Source organism: Scyliorhinus canicula, chromosome 10, assembly GCF_902713615.1.
Source record: "Scyliorhinus canicula chromosome 10, sScyCan1.1, whole genome shotgun sequence".
Taxonomy (NCBI): Eukaryota; Metazoa; Chordata; class Chondrichthyes; order Carcharhiniformes; family Scyliorhinidae; genus Scyliorhinus; species Scyliorhinus canicula.
This window is the reverse complement of record NC_052155.1, coordinates 116,120,970-116,138,180: the sequence shown is the minus strand read 5'-3', so window position 1 is coordinate 116,138,180 and position 17,211 is coordinate 116,120,970. Positions and strand designations below refer to the sequence as shown.

The 17,211-nt window shown below is 47.6% G+C and overlaps 1 protein-coding gene across 8 annotated transcripts in view; it reads left to right on the top strand.

Moving 5' to 3' along the window:
- stau2 (staufen double-stranded RNA binding protein 2) overlaps positions 1-17,211 on the top strand; it is a 459,368-nt gene that overhangs the window by 332,476 nt on the left and 109,681 nt on the right. The gene's annotated exons all lie outside the window — the stretch shown is intronic.

Genomic DNA, 17,211 nt, shown 5'->3' with positions numbered 1-17,211 from the left:
AGTTGGGACCCTACGAAGAGTATTTGTATCAAACACATGTTTTTTTGACATGATGATTGGGTAATATATCACTTACAAATGTGTAGGCCTTTATCCTTCTCTAATGATCTAGTAAGAAATGCTTTTAAATTGTGGATATTTTTCACACTCTCCTTGGGACATTCCACAGAGGGGGTGAACACTAGAAATGTCTGATGGACATGATGTTAGTCTGTATCCTGCTGAGATTAGTAAAATGCTAAATTTAGTGGTCCCACACACATCAAGGAACTCCAGCATTGCAGGAAATGGCTTAATGTTTAGATTTTTTTGGAACCTATACTTCTTTGGAAATGGGGGCGGAAGGATACCCCAGATCGCTGTTAGCAACCACATGTATGCATTTGGCTTGATGTTCCTTATTATTAATAGCTTCTTTTCAAACTTAGAATCTCTGCACAAAAGAGTGAAATGTATTCTCGCCATCGATACTTCCATGGCTTTGCTCTGGAATCCGAAGTGCAGTTTCATATATTTAACAAGGTCTTTCAGCCCAAACCTCAGCAAATGTGTCATGGCGACAGATCAAATGACTGTCTCAAAGTAAAAATGATAACATTTTGCTCATCACATGAAATACAGGCATCACTGCTATCACAGAGGTTGATATCACAATGTTTTAGCCATCCCTGAAGATACAAATGATCTTGTCTTGGAACTGAAGGATAGTCAGTGCATCATCTTGGTTCAAGAAGGGAGAGTAGAAAATGGGTTAGTAACGCACCAAGATTCAGCATTGAATTCACTATTTTTTCAGTATGTAAATAGATGATTTAGATTTGGGGACCACAAGTGATGTCTTGAGGAGTGTACATATTACAGAGAAGGAGGTGCTGGTGGTATTAAAGTGCATCAAGATAAATAAATCCCCGGAACCTGATGAAATATATCTCAGGACGCTGTGGGAGGCTAGGGAGGAAATTGCCGCCCCGTAGCTGAGATATTTGAATTATCGACAGCCACAGGAGAGGTGCCTGAAGATTGGACGGGAGCAAATGTTGTGCCCTTGTTTAAGAAGGACTGCAGGGATAAGCCTGGGTACTACAGACCGGTTTGCCTTAATTCTGTAGTGCGTAAATTGTTTGAAGGTATTCTGAGGGACAGGATCTACAGGCATTTACTCAGGCAAGAGCTAATTAGGGAAAGTCAGCATGGCTTTGTAAGAGCAAAGTCATGTCTCACGAATTTGATTGAGTTTTTTGAAGGGGTAACCAAGAAGGTAGATGAGGGCAGTGCAGTCGACATTGACTTTAGCAAAGTACCGCATGGTAGATTGTTGCAAAAGTTAAATCTCACGGAATCCAGGGTGATGTAACCAAATAGATTCAAAATTGGCTTGCCGACCGAAGCAAAGGGGTGGTTTTGGAGGGTTGTTTTTCAAACCGGAGGTTTGTGACCAGGAGTGTGCCTCAGGGATCGGTGCTGGGTCCACTGTTATTTGTTATATATATTAATGATTTGGATTAGAATGTAGGAGGAATGGTTAGTAAGTTTGCAGATGCCACCAAGATTGGTAGTATAGTGGATAGTGAACGTTATTTTAGATTGTAACATGATCTTGACCAATTGGGCCAGTGGGCCGATGAATGGCAGATGGAGTTTAATTTGGATAAATGTGAGGTGATGCATTTTGGTAGATCAAATCAAGGCAGGACCTACTCAGTTAATGGTAGGGAGTTGGGGAGAGTTACAGATCAAAGAGATTGAGGGGTACAGGTTCATAGCTCCTTGAAGGTGGAGTCGCAGGTGGACAGGGTGGTGAAGAAGGCATTCAGCATGCTAGGTTTTATTGGTCATAATATTGAATATAGTAGTTGGGACGTCTTGTTGAAGTTGTACAAGACATTGGTAAGACCACACATGGAATACTGTGTTCAGTTCTGGTCACCTTATTATAGGAAGGATATTGTTAAACTAGAAGGAGTGCAGAAGAGATTTACGAGGATGCTACCAGGACTTGATGGTCTGAGTTATAAGGAGAGGCTGGATGGGCTGGACTTTTTTCCCAGGAGCGTAGAAGGCTTAGGGGCGATCTTATAGAGGTCTATAAAATAATGAGGAGCACAGTCAAAGTAGACAGTCGACATCCTTTCCCAAAGGTAGTTGAGACTAGAACTAGAGGGCATAGATTTAAGATGAGAGGGGAGAGATACAAAAGAGACCAGAGGGGAATTTTTTTCACAGCGGGTGGAGAGCATCTGGAACGGGCTGCCAGAGGCAGTGGTAGAGGCGGGTACAATTTTTTTCTTCAAAAAGCAGTTAGCTACATGGCAGGGTGGATATAGAGGGATATGGGCCAAATGCGGGCAAGTGGGACTAGCTTAATGATAGAAACTGGGTGGCATGGACAAGCTGGGCCAAGGGCCCTGTTTCCATTCTGTAAACATCTATGACTCTATAACTCTATAATCTTAAAATCTATACTAATGACACAAAAGTAGGAGGTATTGGCAAACTGCAAGGACAACTAAAAGAACTTTGAGGATGTCGTCAGGTTAGTGAAATGGGCAGTAAGTAACAAATGCAACTTAATGGCAGAAAGTGTGAGGTAATATCATTCGCAAAGAAAAGCAATGTATGGTATAATTCAATGGATAGATGCTGTAGGTTCTTTAGTAGACCACAAAGGTGTCCACATTCAGTTGCTAAAAGGAACTAAGATTATATTACAATAACTATTATTCACACAGTACAGAAGATCCCAGCAGGGTCTCTCTTGTCGATCCCCAAACTGGCCAGCTTAATGCAGAAGTGAACTTGCTGTAATAGTTCACTAACCCTAAAAATGATGAAATCTCGATGGCGTTCATAAGGACAGGGCCCTATTGAATGGGGCGCATCTTTTTTTTACTTTAGTACTTTATCAGAGTTACAAAGCCAGAGCTCAGAGTATGGACAGGGGCGAAGCCTAATCCAGGCCCTTGCCTGCTCCAAAAACCAATTCAAAGTGAATCCAATTCATAGTCCCCACAAGAGAGACATACCAGATCGAAGCATTACACCTGACCTCATGCTCATCTTAGCCAAAAGGCCAAGAAGGGATGGGACACACCTTCTCTGCGACCGGGCGTGGTCAACCTGATAGCCCAAGTACTCCACCTCTTTCGTGTGAAAAACACACTTGACTCTCTGCAGGCGGACTCCAGACTCCGAAAAATGCCGAAGAACTTCTGGGAGGTTGTCCAAATGCTCCTGCTCGGTTCCTTTGGTGCACATCATCTAAATATACCAATCGAAGCAGTATGTTCTCCGTCAACCGCTGGAATATGGAGCAGGCCGACGTCACCGAAGGGCAACCTAGTGTACTCCTACATCCGCGGTGCGTGGTGATTGTGACGTGGTGGCGGGTCCAATTTGAGTTGCAAATATGCATGACTCATATCAAGTTCAATAAATGAGAGTCCACCTGCTAATTTAGCATAAAGGTCTTAAATGTGGGGCATTGGGCAGTGGTCCAAACGTGAAGCCGTATTATTCACTGTCATTTTATAATCCCCGCACAACCGGACCGTCTTGTCCGGCTTCTACACAGGAACTGCCGCCCAATCGGCACCCTTTATTTTCCCCAATCTGGGCTGAAAGACTTCAGGGTACCTTCCCAGTACCTTACTCAGGCCCCCGGATTCCATTTGGAAGATGAGTTGCCAATCAAGCTGTAGGCGGATCAACCAATCTTGGCCTAACAAGCTGGCTCCATGTCTCTTTGCTACAATTACTGGGAGGTGCACCAACTGCTGTCCATAAACCAACGGGCTATGGTGGTTCCCGCAATGTTCAGCAGTTTGCTGGTAAAAGTAGCCAATCGAGCCTCAGTATCTCTCAAATCCAAGTGTTGTACCGCTCTCCTAATGCGGTCGAAGGTTTGCCTTCCTAAAACGGCAGTATCAAGCTCCATATCCAATAGATGCACATTCACCTGCACTGCAAATTTGATGCGGGAAACCTGAGGGGCCGCCACGCAGTTTAGCTGTATGCAGTCTTCCTCCTCTGGTTAAATACGGGCCCTAGGAAGACACCTACCTCTACCGGGACGCCGGAGCCTCTGGCCGACCTGCGGCTAATGCTCACGTCGGGGTTTATGACCTCATGCCCCACAATGACCCGGTTCTCCCTCTGCAGATTCTGAGGAGGTATCCTGTCAGGAGGACTCAGTCTTCGACCCATGGACCGGGCCTGTACTGCGCTCAGTCCAGGGCGTGGTACCACCCTTGGGAGGGATTGATCGCCAGGAGAGGGTGCGTCTAAGGGGTTAACTTCCATTACCAGAAATCCTACCAACTGTCCTGCCTTGAGACAATTCACACCTCTTCAACCTGGGGTTACCCCTATCTCTGGAAGTCTAAAGACTTAATTACCTGCAAATGCTCGGATTCAAAGTATCGTCTTGCATCTTTGACTTTGTCCATATATATTTCTGGAACATGCCTCTTCATTCACCTGAGGAAGGAGCAGTTCTCCGAAAGCTAGTGATTTGAAACAAACCTGTTGGACTTTAACCTGGTGTTGTAAGACTTCTTACTGTGCTCACCCAACGCCGGCAGCTCCGCATCATCAAAAAGATCAACAGCATTTGGATTTTATATATGGCATCATAGAGTACAAGAGAACAGAATTAATGATAATCTGTACAAAATATTGGCTAGACCACAGTTGGAATATTGTGATACTGAGTGGAGCTTTGAGCACCCCATTGTAGAAAGGGCATGAATGCCATGAAAAGCTTACAATTCACCAGAATGATGCAAGTGATAGGAAACCATAGTTATTAGGAGAAACCTGAGATACAGAGTACTTGCATTGGTACAGAGAAGGCTAAGATGAAGTTTAATGGATGTTATTGAAATTATGACAAGTTTTGATAACGTGAATAGAGAAAGACAATCTCCTGAGCTGAATGGCCATCAGCAAATCTGCAGATGTCTACAGTTCAGTGTTGAAATTTAATGTCAATAAGTTTTAGGTAACAAATTTGTACTGAAGGACCCTTTCCAGCTGCAAGCTCCCAACGCACATTTTAAAATGTAATCACAGACCAGAAGATTAACAGTTTTATCCTAAAGTATCATTTTAGTGAAAGAAAGATATATGAATTTAGCCAACAGATCAGCCATGAACTCATTGATTGGCTGAACAGGCTGGAGGGGCTAAATGACTTACTTCTGTTCCAATGTTCCTTTGTTTGTTCCTGATCTGCTGAGTTAGCAGATCTCAATCACAGCAGTAGCTGGAATGCTGAAGGTGGCTTTATCATTCCGTTTTAGCAAGAGGGGGAAAAAATCAATTAGTATTCTCATTTCAGTGGCCACCCAGTGACCTCTGGAGACGAGCGAGAGCAATAAAAATACCCAAAATTTAAAAAGATTTTTTTTTCTTGGTTTTAATTAGGGAAGGCTACAGGATGGGATTTTCTGGCAGTGGGATCTTCTGGTCCAATTGCTGTCAACAGGGTTTCCCGGGCAGCACGGTGGCATAGTGGTTAGCACTGCTGCCTCACAGCGCCGAGGTCCCAGGTTCGATACCGGCCCTGGGTTACAGTCTGTGTGGAGTTTGCACATTCTCCCTGTGTTTGCATGGGTTTCGCCCCCACAACCCAAAAGATGTGCAGACTAGGTGGATTGGCTACGCTAAACTGCCCCTTAATTGGAAAAAAAATGAATTGGGTTTCCCATTGTATGCACACCCCCCCCCCCCCCCCCCCCCCCCGGAAATCCACAGCGGAGGTTCACTGTTAGCAGGACCAGAAATTCCTGCCAGCGGGAATACCCAGAAAATTCCGACCATTGTCTGAAACTTCTCCTCATAACAAAAGTTCTCATCCTGGTATGAAAATCAGTAGTGAAAGGTTGATTTCATTGGTTGACGCAAGGGAATGGAGTAAAGGGGAAGTTATTTAACAGAGGATTATTAGAACATGGAATGCCTAATCACAATTGGTGAGGTAGAGACTTTAATATAACATAAAGGAGATTGGATACATATGTGAAAAGAAAGAATATAAAGGATACGCAAAAAAAACCCAGGAAATTAGATTAGTGTGGTTGACTGCAATTGAAGAACTGCCAGTCGCATAATTACAATGGGTGAATAGCCTTCTGTGTTGTAAATTGCTGGATTCTATCATCATGTGAAAAAATGTCATGATTAATTGCTAGATCAGTATGTGTGCTTTTGTTCGAAATGAGAAAGGTCAGGTGTAGCTGTGATCCGCTCAATGGTGAACAGCGAATCAACATGAACCGAAGAGACTTGTATTTGAAGAATTGCCATTTGGTTGAGGCGCTATATATTGCTGCTAACTGTGGAACTGGACTCCAGTAAGTGCCAGCTTTCTTTAGGAGCTTAAGGTTGGGGAGGTGGTTGGGGGGGGGGGGGGGCGTGTGGTTTGTGGAGAGGAAAATGGTAACCCCTTCAACTAGGATTAATTTTCTTACAGGTATTAATTTGGGGTAATATTACTGTACTATCCTGCATGGGGCTTACAGGGTGGGAATGCTTGTCTTCCCCATGCTCCTTATGGGGTACGAGCTCCCCCGCTTGGGCGGGAGTGTTTAAGGTCAGACGGTAAGGCACCAACCAGAGAAGTAGGGGTCTACCAGGAAGTGTAAATAAATGGTTTGTAAATAAAACTTTGTTCTTATTTTCACTCGGTTTGGGCTCCCACGTACTTATTAAAATTCCCACGGTAACGTTTGCCAATATCAATGACAGAAGTTGACTACGGATGTATTTCAGTTTCCCCCTGTTTCTGCCAAGGCCAGAGGGAGCAGCTGAGGGCAGGAACAGTAGTGGGCCATTCAGCTGCTTCAGTCTGCTTTGCCATTCAGTTACATCATGGCTGAATGATGACTCAATTCTATTTGCTTCCCTTCAATCCATAAACCTTGATACCGTTTCTTAACAAAAATCTATGGATTCTAGTCTTGAAAATGTCAATTAAACTATCTTATCAGGGAGACAGTTCTATATTTTCACTGCTCTTTATTTGAAAAAGTGCCTGCACATTTCAATCCTGATCAGTCTACAGTTTTAAGATTATGCTCCCTTATGCCGGATTCCAGACACAATAGTGTTTTTTTTAGTCTACTCTACCGAATTTGTTAGCCATTTTAAACACCTTGGACAGAACTTTACAGGTCTGTATAATTCCCGGGTGACTATCACGCAGGTCCTGCACACAGTTCTATGGTGGGTGGTGAGGCCTAGGGTGGCCTGCTTGCCCTTGCCCCAATTAAGGCCCTTAATTGGCCTCTTGATAGTCCCACCCAGCCACAATTTGTAGGTCAGAAACTGGTGGAAGCCCAGCAGGTTATCCTGCTCAGGCCATAGGTGGGAAAGGTGAAGGGAGCACAGCCCCCTTGGGTCCCCTTTCCTAATGGAGCCCTCCTCCCCCACAAGATATATTGCCCCCTCCTAGATCCTCCATCACCGCCATCTCCCCAACCTTTCCAACCCTGTCCCCTGTGCAGAAACTTACCAAAGGATATATACGTAGAAGCCATCCACAGACACTCCCTTATCAACCACGTTAGTGGCCTCTCAAAAAAATTCAGTTAAGTTAGTCAGACCTGATCTATCCTTTATAAACTCATGCTGACTCTCTCCTATCAGTTCATTATTGCCTGCGTGCTCAGTCACTCCATCCCTAATGATAGATTCCAGAAAATTGCCCGCAACTGACAGTAGACTGACAGTCACGGTTTTGTTTCGCTCTCTGGTTGGGATTCTCATGTCCGAGTTTGCAGTGCCACCACAGCCAACGAGAATGGAGAATTTGGTGCTCAACCAAAACTCCATTCACTGCAGCGGTACCGGAGAATCCCACTGGTGTGAACAGATGGCGAATTCCGGCCTCTGTCCCTTCTTAAACAATGGAGTAATATTTGCAATTTTCCAATTCCACAACATGGTTCTTAAATCAAGAGTGCTATTCCTCACCTTGGGATGGAAATCATTAGGTCATGGAAACCATCAGCTCCTGCAGATTTCTCTCTTCTATGTCCCATTATTTTCTTCCAAATCATGTTTTCTATTTGTATTAAATAAGTCCGTTCCCTTATTGAGTTATTTTTAAACTTCCCTTCCTTTAGAATGAAGATTTATTCAAAGTACTTCTTTAACTACTCTGCCAATTCCTTTTTGTTGATTATAGTATCAACAGTATCTGCCTTTAATGGACCTACATTCCTCTTTACCACTCTCTCTTTAATGGATTTATAGAAACCTTTCTCTTTTAGCACTCTAAAAGGGAAAAATCTCAAAACTGACGCAGCACCTGACTTTTTTCTCTTTGGTAATCCCACAACTAAAGCTAATAAAACCAACTAAAGACTGATTTTATCCCCACCAGTATTTTTAAGTTTCACTTTTATTACAGAAGGTCTCCCATCAAACAGAGCTGTAGTTGAATAACATATGTCTCTGTCTGAGAGAATACAAGTGCAGCTGTATTTTCAATTGTTTTATTTTTGTTTATTTTGCCCTCTTGTAATACATTCTGGAATGCAAGGTGAAGTTAGTTTGCAAATTGATTCTGCTGTTTAATTCCCAACAAATACTACGAGTATATTTATTAATCATTACATCGCAATCTCAAATGCAAGTTCCCTCTCTGGTACATTGTTACTTTATAATAATAATTGTAAATAGAGGAAAAATTATCTTCAAAGGGAGCACTATCTTTAAATGCATTAATTTACTTCCAGTCATCTCCTCATGCTGCCTCCATTATTCCTAAGGCGACCATTGCCACACAAATGAAACATTCATCAATAACTATTGATGATTGCTGAGATATCAACTTGATGAAGGTTGCAACAGGCTACACAAAATGCTACGTTGTAGAATAGAATTAACATTACAGTGAAACAACTAGTCTCACATATAAAGAATAACCACTTGGGAGTGATATTGGAGGGCACCTGCGGATCTGTACCATCAAAAACATTCATCTGTCTGGTGCCTTTGTGATGGAAAACATTCCAAGGTTCTTCATTGAAGCATAATCAAATGATATAGACACCGAGCCAGGAAATAGAAGGGATGGCTAAAAGCTTGGTCAGAGGGAGGTTTAACAAAGAAAGCATGATTTAGGGAGAGAACTTGAGAGTGTAGGTTATAGACAACTAAAATCGTAACCATCATAAATCGGGTGAAGTGGGCAGAAAAATAAAAAGGAATGGAAGTTCATCATGAAGAATTGCTTAACCTATCCTATATGCATGTGGGAAAGGTTAATGACCATGTAAATATACAATAAGTCACAAAGGATTCAATTGAATCTGTTGCCTTTTGTTACCTTACATTTAAAATAGAAAACACCCATGCCTTTACAGTAAGTGTTCTGTACTCAAATGGCTCTAATTATGGTAGGAGTAATTACTTTGAATACATTTGATGCAATCTTTTGGTGTTCAAAACATCTTACTTAATTGTCTTCATTTCAGTAGAATGTTAATATGCTGTCTATGATACTGACAACAGATGACAAAAAGTGAAAAACAATTAAAATTTCTTATCCTGTTAACCAGCAATTCTTAACTGATGTATTTTTTCTGTAAAGCTCCTTAATGGGGCCAATAGGTTTCAAGGTTTGAAATATATCCCCCAAACTAATAGCAATGTTACGTGTAATTTTTTAAATTACCAAGTTTCATTCCAGGTTTCACTTTATCACTTAGTACTCAACTGTTATGCAATTGTTATCGGCAGTCTGTAAGTCTTTTTGTTGTTGTCTTCAAAATCATAGTAACAGTACTGGGATGAGCTATTAATGAATTGGGGTTTCAGCTTTTTTCCTCTGACAGCGTTGGGGCGTGATTCTCCGACCTCACGCCGGTTCGGAGAATAGCGGGCCGCGCCGGTTTTCCACGCGACACCGGTCCGACGCGCTCCCGCTATTCTCCCAAATGAGAAAAATGTTTACATCGGTTTTCCCGCGGATAATCTCATCAAACGCCCTGATACAGCCAAACAGCCGACTATCTGTCCCCCTGCTATTCTCCGGTCCGGATGGGCCGATGTCCCAATGTCGTGACGCCAGGTTATGACGCCGGCTATCACACCTGCTTTTTAAAGTCGTCAACCAGTACGACTGGCTGACGAGAGGAGTGAGGAGGTGAGCGGACCGCCGGGGTCTGGGCAGACCGGGGAAGGCAGCCCCGAGAAGGCAGCGAAGAGTGGGGCGGGGGAAGAAAGGGGGGGGAGAGGGAGGGAGAAGAGGGGGGGAGTGGGGAGAGGGGGTGTGAGGGAGAGAGGGAGGGTGAGGGAGGGGGGAGGGAGAGAAGGAGGGAGAGGAGGGGGAGAGAGTGGGGAGGGGGAGAGGGAGGGTGGGGAGGGGGAGGGAGGGAGGGTGGGGAGGGGGAGGGAGGGAGGGTGAGGAGGGGGGAGGGAGAGAGGGAGTGACTAGTCCACTCCCGGTTACAAAATGTCAGCCGCCCTGCCATGGCATGACGGTCACGAGGACACGGCCGCTGGTTGCCCTGTGGCTTACGTTGGATGCCCGTTGGATGCAGAAAGTGACATGGGGTTAGGCTGCCCGCATATTAGCAGTGCGATCAGGCCACCGGGACACAAAGGTATCCCGTGGCAGGCGGCTGCCGAGGTGTCCAGTAACCTCCATCTAACATGTCGTTTCCCTGCCCCCCACCACCCTTCTGTAGGTTAGCAGAATGTCTGCGAACAGAACGGCTATGTTCAGCGCAGTGGTTGGGGCTGCTGCACTGCAGTTGGAGATGGAGCAGCGTCCACAGCCACAACCCGCAGTGGATGCAGGGCCAGCTGCAGCAGCAGAGGGAAGGGCCGAGGAGTTGCCAGTCGTTGAGCAGCATTGGGGAGGGGGTGGGGGGTGGGTGGGTGGGGGGGGGGAAGGGGGAGGAGGAGGAGAGAGTGAGGGTGCAGCCAGAGGCGACGACCGAGGCCGAGGGTGTACCGTGCCCGGATCTCTTTCCAGACAATGCCGGACATCACCTGCAGGTGGAGACTCCGGTTGAGTAGAGAGACGGTGACACATATCTGTCACCTCATGGCGCACCTCGCCCCACGTGGAACGGGAGGAGGACACGTGATCCCGGTTGCCGTCAAGGTGATTGTCGCTCTTAACTTCTATGCAACCGGCTCCTTCCAGTCTCCGAGCGGGGACCTCTCCGGGATCTCCCAGTCATCGGTGCACAGGTGCATCCGGGATGTGACCGACGCCCTCTATGCCATCGCAGACCGCTACATCACCTTTCCCGAGGACCGAGCAAGTCAACATTCACGAGCTCGTGGATTTGCCAGCGTGGCCGGGATACCGATGGTGCAGGGAGTCATCGATTGTGTTCACGTCCCCATGCACCCGCCTGCAGGGGGGGGACAGGGAAGTCTTCACAAACAGGAGGGGGACATACTCCTTGAATATCCAGGTGGTATGCGACCCCCACATGAGGATCATGAACGTCTGCGCAAGGTTCCCAGGGAGTGTGCATGACGCCTACATTCTGGCGCAGTCATACATCCCTGCGATGTTTGAGGGACGGCCCCCCCGGCTGAGGGGCTGGTTGCTGGGCGACGGGTTATCCACTGAGGTCTTGGCTGATGACGCCTATACGGAGGCCTCAGACCAATGCGGAAACCCAATACAACGAGGCCCATGCAGCAACCAGGGGTGTGGTGGAGCGCTGCCTTGGGCTCCTGAAGATGAGATTCAGGTGCCTGGACCGCTCTGGAGGGGCCCTGCAGTACCAGCCCGACAGGGTCGCTCGCATTGTTGTGGTCTGCTGTGCGCTGCACAACATCGCGGTGCAGAGGGGAGATGCCCTGCTGGAGGAGTCGGAGGGAGAAGCCACTGGCAGTGGTGCCAGCACAGAGGAGGAGATGGAGCAGGAGATTGGTGGAGTGGCGGGCGCAGCACGCAGACAGGACCCGGCTGCTGGTGATGCCCAGGAGGCTGCACGACGGACCCGCTGAACACCAACACTACCACCTGCATCGCCAGTCGCACAGACGGTCAACACACAAACGCCACCCCCCCCCCCCCCCACCCACACACACACACACACACACACACACACACCCCGCTCTGCGTACGCTGCTCCAGTTCAACATCACCCTTACCACTGCGGCATAATGGCATGGCACGACATTGATGGCTGTGTCAGCGGGTGTGATCAGTGCCATGTTGAATGATGACGGCCCGCTCTGCGATGAGCTGAGAACTCAGAATCGTTAGACAAAGTCTGACTCATGGCAATAGCTGAACCATCCACCTCGGTGGCCGCTGAGTTCGTCAGGGACACGCCATCACGTGCCCGCGTGGGGTAGCTGTGGGAGGGGGTTGGGGGGGGTAAGGGACTGCACACCCGGCACCGAAGTTTCACCGCTCGTCAACCCCAGCGACCCTCGGTCACCATCACGATCCCTGTGGCAACGGAAAAATCACACAGTCTTACAAGTTAGTTGCAACAGTGAGTTTAATGGTTAACATAGTTTACAGATGCCCTAGCCCCTACAACTAATCTGTGCCCTTCACCTGTGCCAACTTACTTTGCGTCCCTCTTCGTTGCCTTACGGGCCCTACCACTACGTCTAAGTGACTCCCCAGATGATACAGCAGGAGTGGAGGAGGACTGCTGCGAATCGCCCCCTTCGACATGTCTCCCCGTCGGCACTCGTTTCCTGGGGCGACCCGGCCTTGATGGGCCAGACTGCTCCGCGGGCGTTTCGGATGACGTGGTGCCACCCTGCTCTGCCCGCTGCCCACCCAATGCACCAGGGATTGGACGGGGGGAGGCCGAGCGTCCCGGGACGTCCCTTGATGGAGTTAATGGGACGGGCCCCGAAACCTCCTCCTCCCTCGGGGAGCCCGGTGGCCCCCGGGCCTCACTTTTGGACGGAGGTGCGAGCGGGGAGGTGCCCCTTCGCCCTACTGACACCTGGTGCTGCCAGTCCTGGAGGCCTGCAACGGTATCGACCAGGGTCCGAAGGTTCGCAGAGACGGAGTCCAGGGAGTGAGTCATTCCCGCCAGGGACTGTGCAACCTCAACCTGTGAGTGCGTGACGCCATCCAGCACGTGTGTCGGGCAGTTGATGCTCTCCGCAACTGACTGGTGGGACTGTGCCATTTCCTGCTGAGACTGTGCCATGACGTGCTGCGACTGGGCCATGGCCTGGTGAGACTCGGCCAAGGCCCGCAGTGCGCCGGCAATGTCATGTTGGCTCTGGCGCATTGCTGCCTGTGAGAGGGCAGCCCTGTCCAGGGCCGAGGATGACGCATGCAAATGAAGCCTTGCATAACCTGACCCATGGCCGAAACCGTTTCACCCATTGCCTCGACCGCGGACGGCACCCGTGCGGTGTCGGCCTGGGTGGCTGCCATGAGCGGCACCACTCCCTGCTCCTGGAAGCAGTTCGACTCCTCTAACTGCGTCTGCAGCTGCTGGAAGACGGCCCTCATCCCGTCATTGTGTCCCTGGGTTTCGAGATGCATCGGCTGTGCAGGTGGGTCAAGTAAATCCAGGAACCCAGGAAACGTCTGGGAGCCAGCTGGATGCTGGGCCTGGCCTGCCCTCCGACAGTCCAGGCCCTCGGCTGCTCCAACCTCCACCTGCTGTACCTGCTCAGCTGTGTTGTGCGAACCAGACCGTGACCCGGGAGCCTCATCACTGAATTGCCCAACCGAGGTGAGTGTCTCTGGGATGGTGTGGGAGCTAGCAGTGCCGCAAGCTCGAGGTCCTCATCTGTACAAATATCGTCGGGGTCCTCGGCCCACTGATGAGTGGCTGCAGGGCGTTCACGGCCCATTTCTCCCTCTCCCTCTGTCACCGTCCTCTGCGCCTCCTGCTCCACAGAATCTGTTTGGGAAGATGGCACCCCTGACTGTGCTCCCGGCACCCTCTGGCGTGCGGCCCTGGGTGTGGTGGTGGTGGTGGCAGGTGCTCGTCTTTGCCTGGACGCAGATGGCCCTGTTGTTCGGCAGCACGTCCTTGGGAAGAGAATGAAACGGGGTTATTTAGAAACGCTCGGCGGGGCGTTGGACGGTCCAGTGGGCGGAGAGTGAAGGAACAGAGGATGGGGTGGGGGGTGGGGGTGTTCAGTGGGCAGAGTGTGAAGGGATAGAGGATGGGGGGGGGGGGGGTGTCCAGTGGGCAGAGTGTGAAGGGACAGAGGATGGGGGGGGGGTGTCCAGTGAGCAGAGTGTGAAGGGACAGAGGATGGGGGGGGGGGGACCAGTGGGCAGAGTGTGAAGGGACAGAGGATGGGGGGGGAGTGTCCAGTGAGCAGAGTGTGAAGGGACAGAGGATGGGGGGGGAGTGTCCAGTGAGCAGAGTGTGAAGGGACAGAGGATGGGGGGGGAGTGTCCAGTGAGCAGAGTGTGAAGGGACAGAGGATGGGGGGGGGGACCAGTGGGCAGAGTGTGAAGGGACAGAGGATGGGGGGGGGACCAGTGGGCAGAGTGTGAAGGGACAGAGGATGGGGGGGGGGTGTCCAGTGGGCAGAGTGTGAAGGGGGGCGTCCAGTGGGCAGAGTGTGAAGGGGGGCATAGATAGATCATCAATTCGGCAGGTATCATCAGGGCGTTCACATATTGGAGAAGGTTGTGGGGTCAAGTTGTAACTAAACCATTGCATCTCTCCAGGGGGTCGCAGCGCTCATGTGGGTCTGTGACTACTTGGTAAACCACCCTCCACTCACTCTGCCCCCCTCCCCCTCGTGCCAGCGGGGGAGGTGGGTGATTAAGTACATGGGGGGGGGGGGGAAGGATTGTTGTGACCTGGGGCACCCTCTTGGCACTTACCCTGGCAGCCCTGGTGAGGTCGTGGAGCTTCTTCCTGCATTGCTCCCCAGACCGAGGGGTCTGCCCCACTGCACTCACGACAGTGCCCACCTCACGCCAGGCCCGTCGCACTACGCTGGCAGGGTGGCGGCGCCCTCTTCTAGGGCAGATGATGCTCCTCCTCAGCTCCACCTCATCCAGGAGCGCTTCAATATCTGCCTCTCCAAACCTCGGGGCGGCCCTCCGTGGCTCCGACATCTTTCTCCTCCCGTTGCTGTGCTCACTCGCGGCTTTTGACGACGCAGAGCGGTGTCACGTGGGCATCGTCGGGTTGTCATTCGGGCGTCGCAGGGTCATGGCGTAATTTTTCACGTGAGGTCCGCGGCCCCGGTCCTAGCCCATTTCCGGGGCGTGAATAGCTTGTGAGTGGGGCGTATCGGGCCGTCGTGAAAGTCGGCCGATTTCACGACGGCCTTCGCGATTTTCCGCGGGAGCGGAGAATTCCGCCCAAGGTTCGTGAGATTAATCTTGTACTTAAAAGTGGGAGTTTGGACATTAGCACTATTATACTTTACACTGGTAGTGGGAAGAGACAAGGGAAGTACGATATTAAATAAAATGTCAGACCTTCTTCAGGGCAATGAGGGATAGGCAACAAATGTAGACCTTGCGAGTGACACCCACATCCCATGAAAGAATTAAAAAATCACATGGCAATACAAAATGGGGGTTGGCACTTGTTAGGGAAGTATTTTTAGGAACTGTTTGTGATATGTCTCAAACCTTGCGATTGACATATGACTAAACTGTAAATACACAATTAATTTATAGAAGGTTGGCAGAGGATTTGAACTTATGTTTATCATTTCCTTACCACAACTATGGGACCTGGAAATGCTGAGTAACATGAGATGACGGAAGTAGAGAAAATAATGCTAAAATGTGAACAGTAGTAACAAAAATGAATACGTAAATAGAAATATTTTATTTTCCAGCTGCCTTATTCCTGTTTATGAGCAAGAATGGAATGCTACCTCTCCCTGAGCTTGCCCGTGTTCACTAGGTTTCCTTTTCGCCACTTCCTTTTAACATGTGATCTATAGAATAATGGTGAACAAATGTGCTGTTTGACACAGGAGAGAGCTATTTGCAGCCAACAACCATTTAAAATGATAACATAATTCTTGATCAATTCCTTTGAAAAAATGTAATGTGTGTTGCAGTGATGGGCATTTTAGGAACCATTTACAATTTGATCCTGAAGTTTAAGATTATGCACACAACATTTGGATTTATATCCACTATTTCTGTACCACATTATAAATGCACCATTATTTTGCAAATAAATAACTCTTTATATGTGGACATATTACCATTGGAAAAAAAGCTATTCTGTAATTATAGCAAGTTTTTCCTATTAATAAAGATGCACGTTTCTGTAGCATTTAATCAGAATAAGTGCAGTGGCTCATTTCATTGCTGTGAAGCATGCACATATTGATGAGCAGCTCAAACAGTATTCATTTTGTCAAGATTTATTTCAGTCTTCAACGTGCAATCCATATCCTTTCCAGCACGATAGAACTACACTTACTTTGCACAACAGTTTGATGAAATTGAGAGTAAACAGTTCAGATAGTGTTTGATTAAATGATGTAACAAAAGACCTGTTCGAGTCTTCACCACCTATACAAAATACTTGAAATAACAAAAGTTTTTCCATTTACAAAAATTAAACAGTATAATTTTAGCTCATAGTCAACATTTAGCCTCCCTTCCACAAACATGACCATAAATAAATTTATTGTTAAATGTTCAACCATTAAGGAATGCCACTATGCCCTGCATCAGGGAATTTTATATTTCTGTTTGGATTGAAGGATGAGTCTGCCAAGTTGTACCCATTAACCCGCTGTGCTTAATTCTCCAGTACAATATATTTTTTATTATTGCTGTTTGACTAGTTTCATACAGTCTATTCAAAATGATTAATTTGTGCTTTATGTTTAATATGCCAAACTTACAAGTTACAAGTATGGCATTTACTAATAATTGCTGATTATACCTGTATTTGTATTCAAAAGGAAATTGCTTTAAATTAAGTAATAAAATCCTGTAATTAATCGGGTAGTTGAGAATGTTTCATAATCACTGATGGCATGCTGAGGGAGTTGATTAGTCTGTACCAACGTTAGAACAGTGACATGTAGGAGCACCTCACAGGACTATTTTCTGTTGCATCCTTTTGCCTTCAGCTGGGTTAAACCATTCAGACCCTGTATGATTTTAACCGAGATATATATATTATACACTTTGCAGTTATATTATTATATTTAACAATGTAAGTCATAATTTACTTCTGCAAAATTGATGCTGATTTCACCATAATATTTTACTTGAAGCAAATAAACCTTGAGCTTATA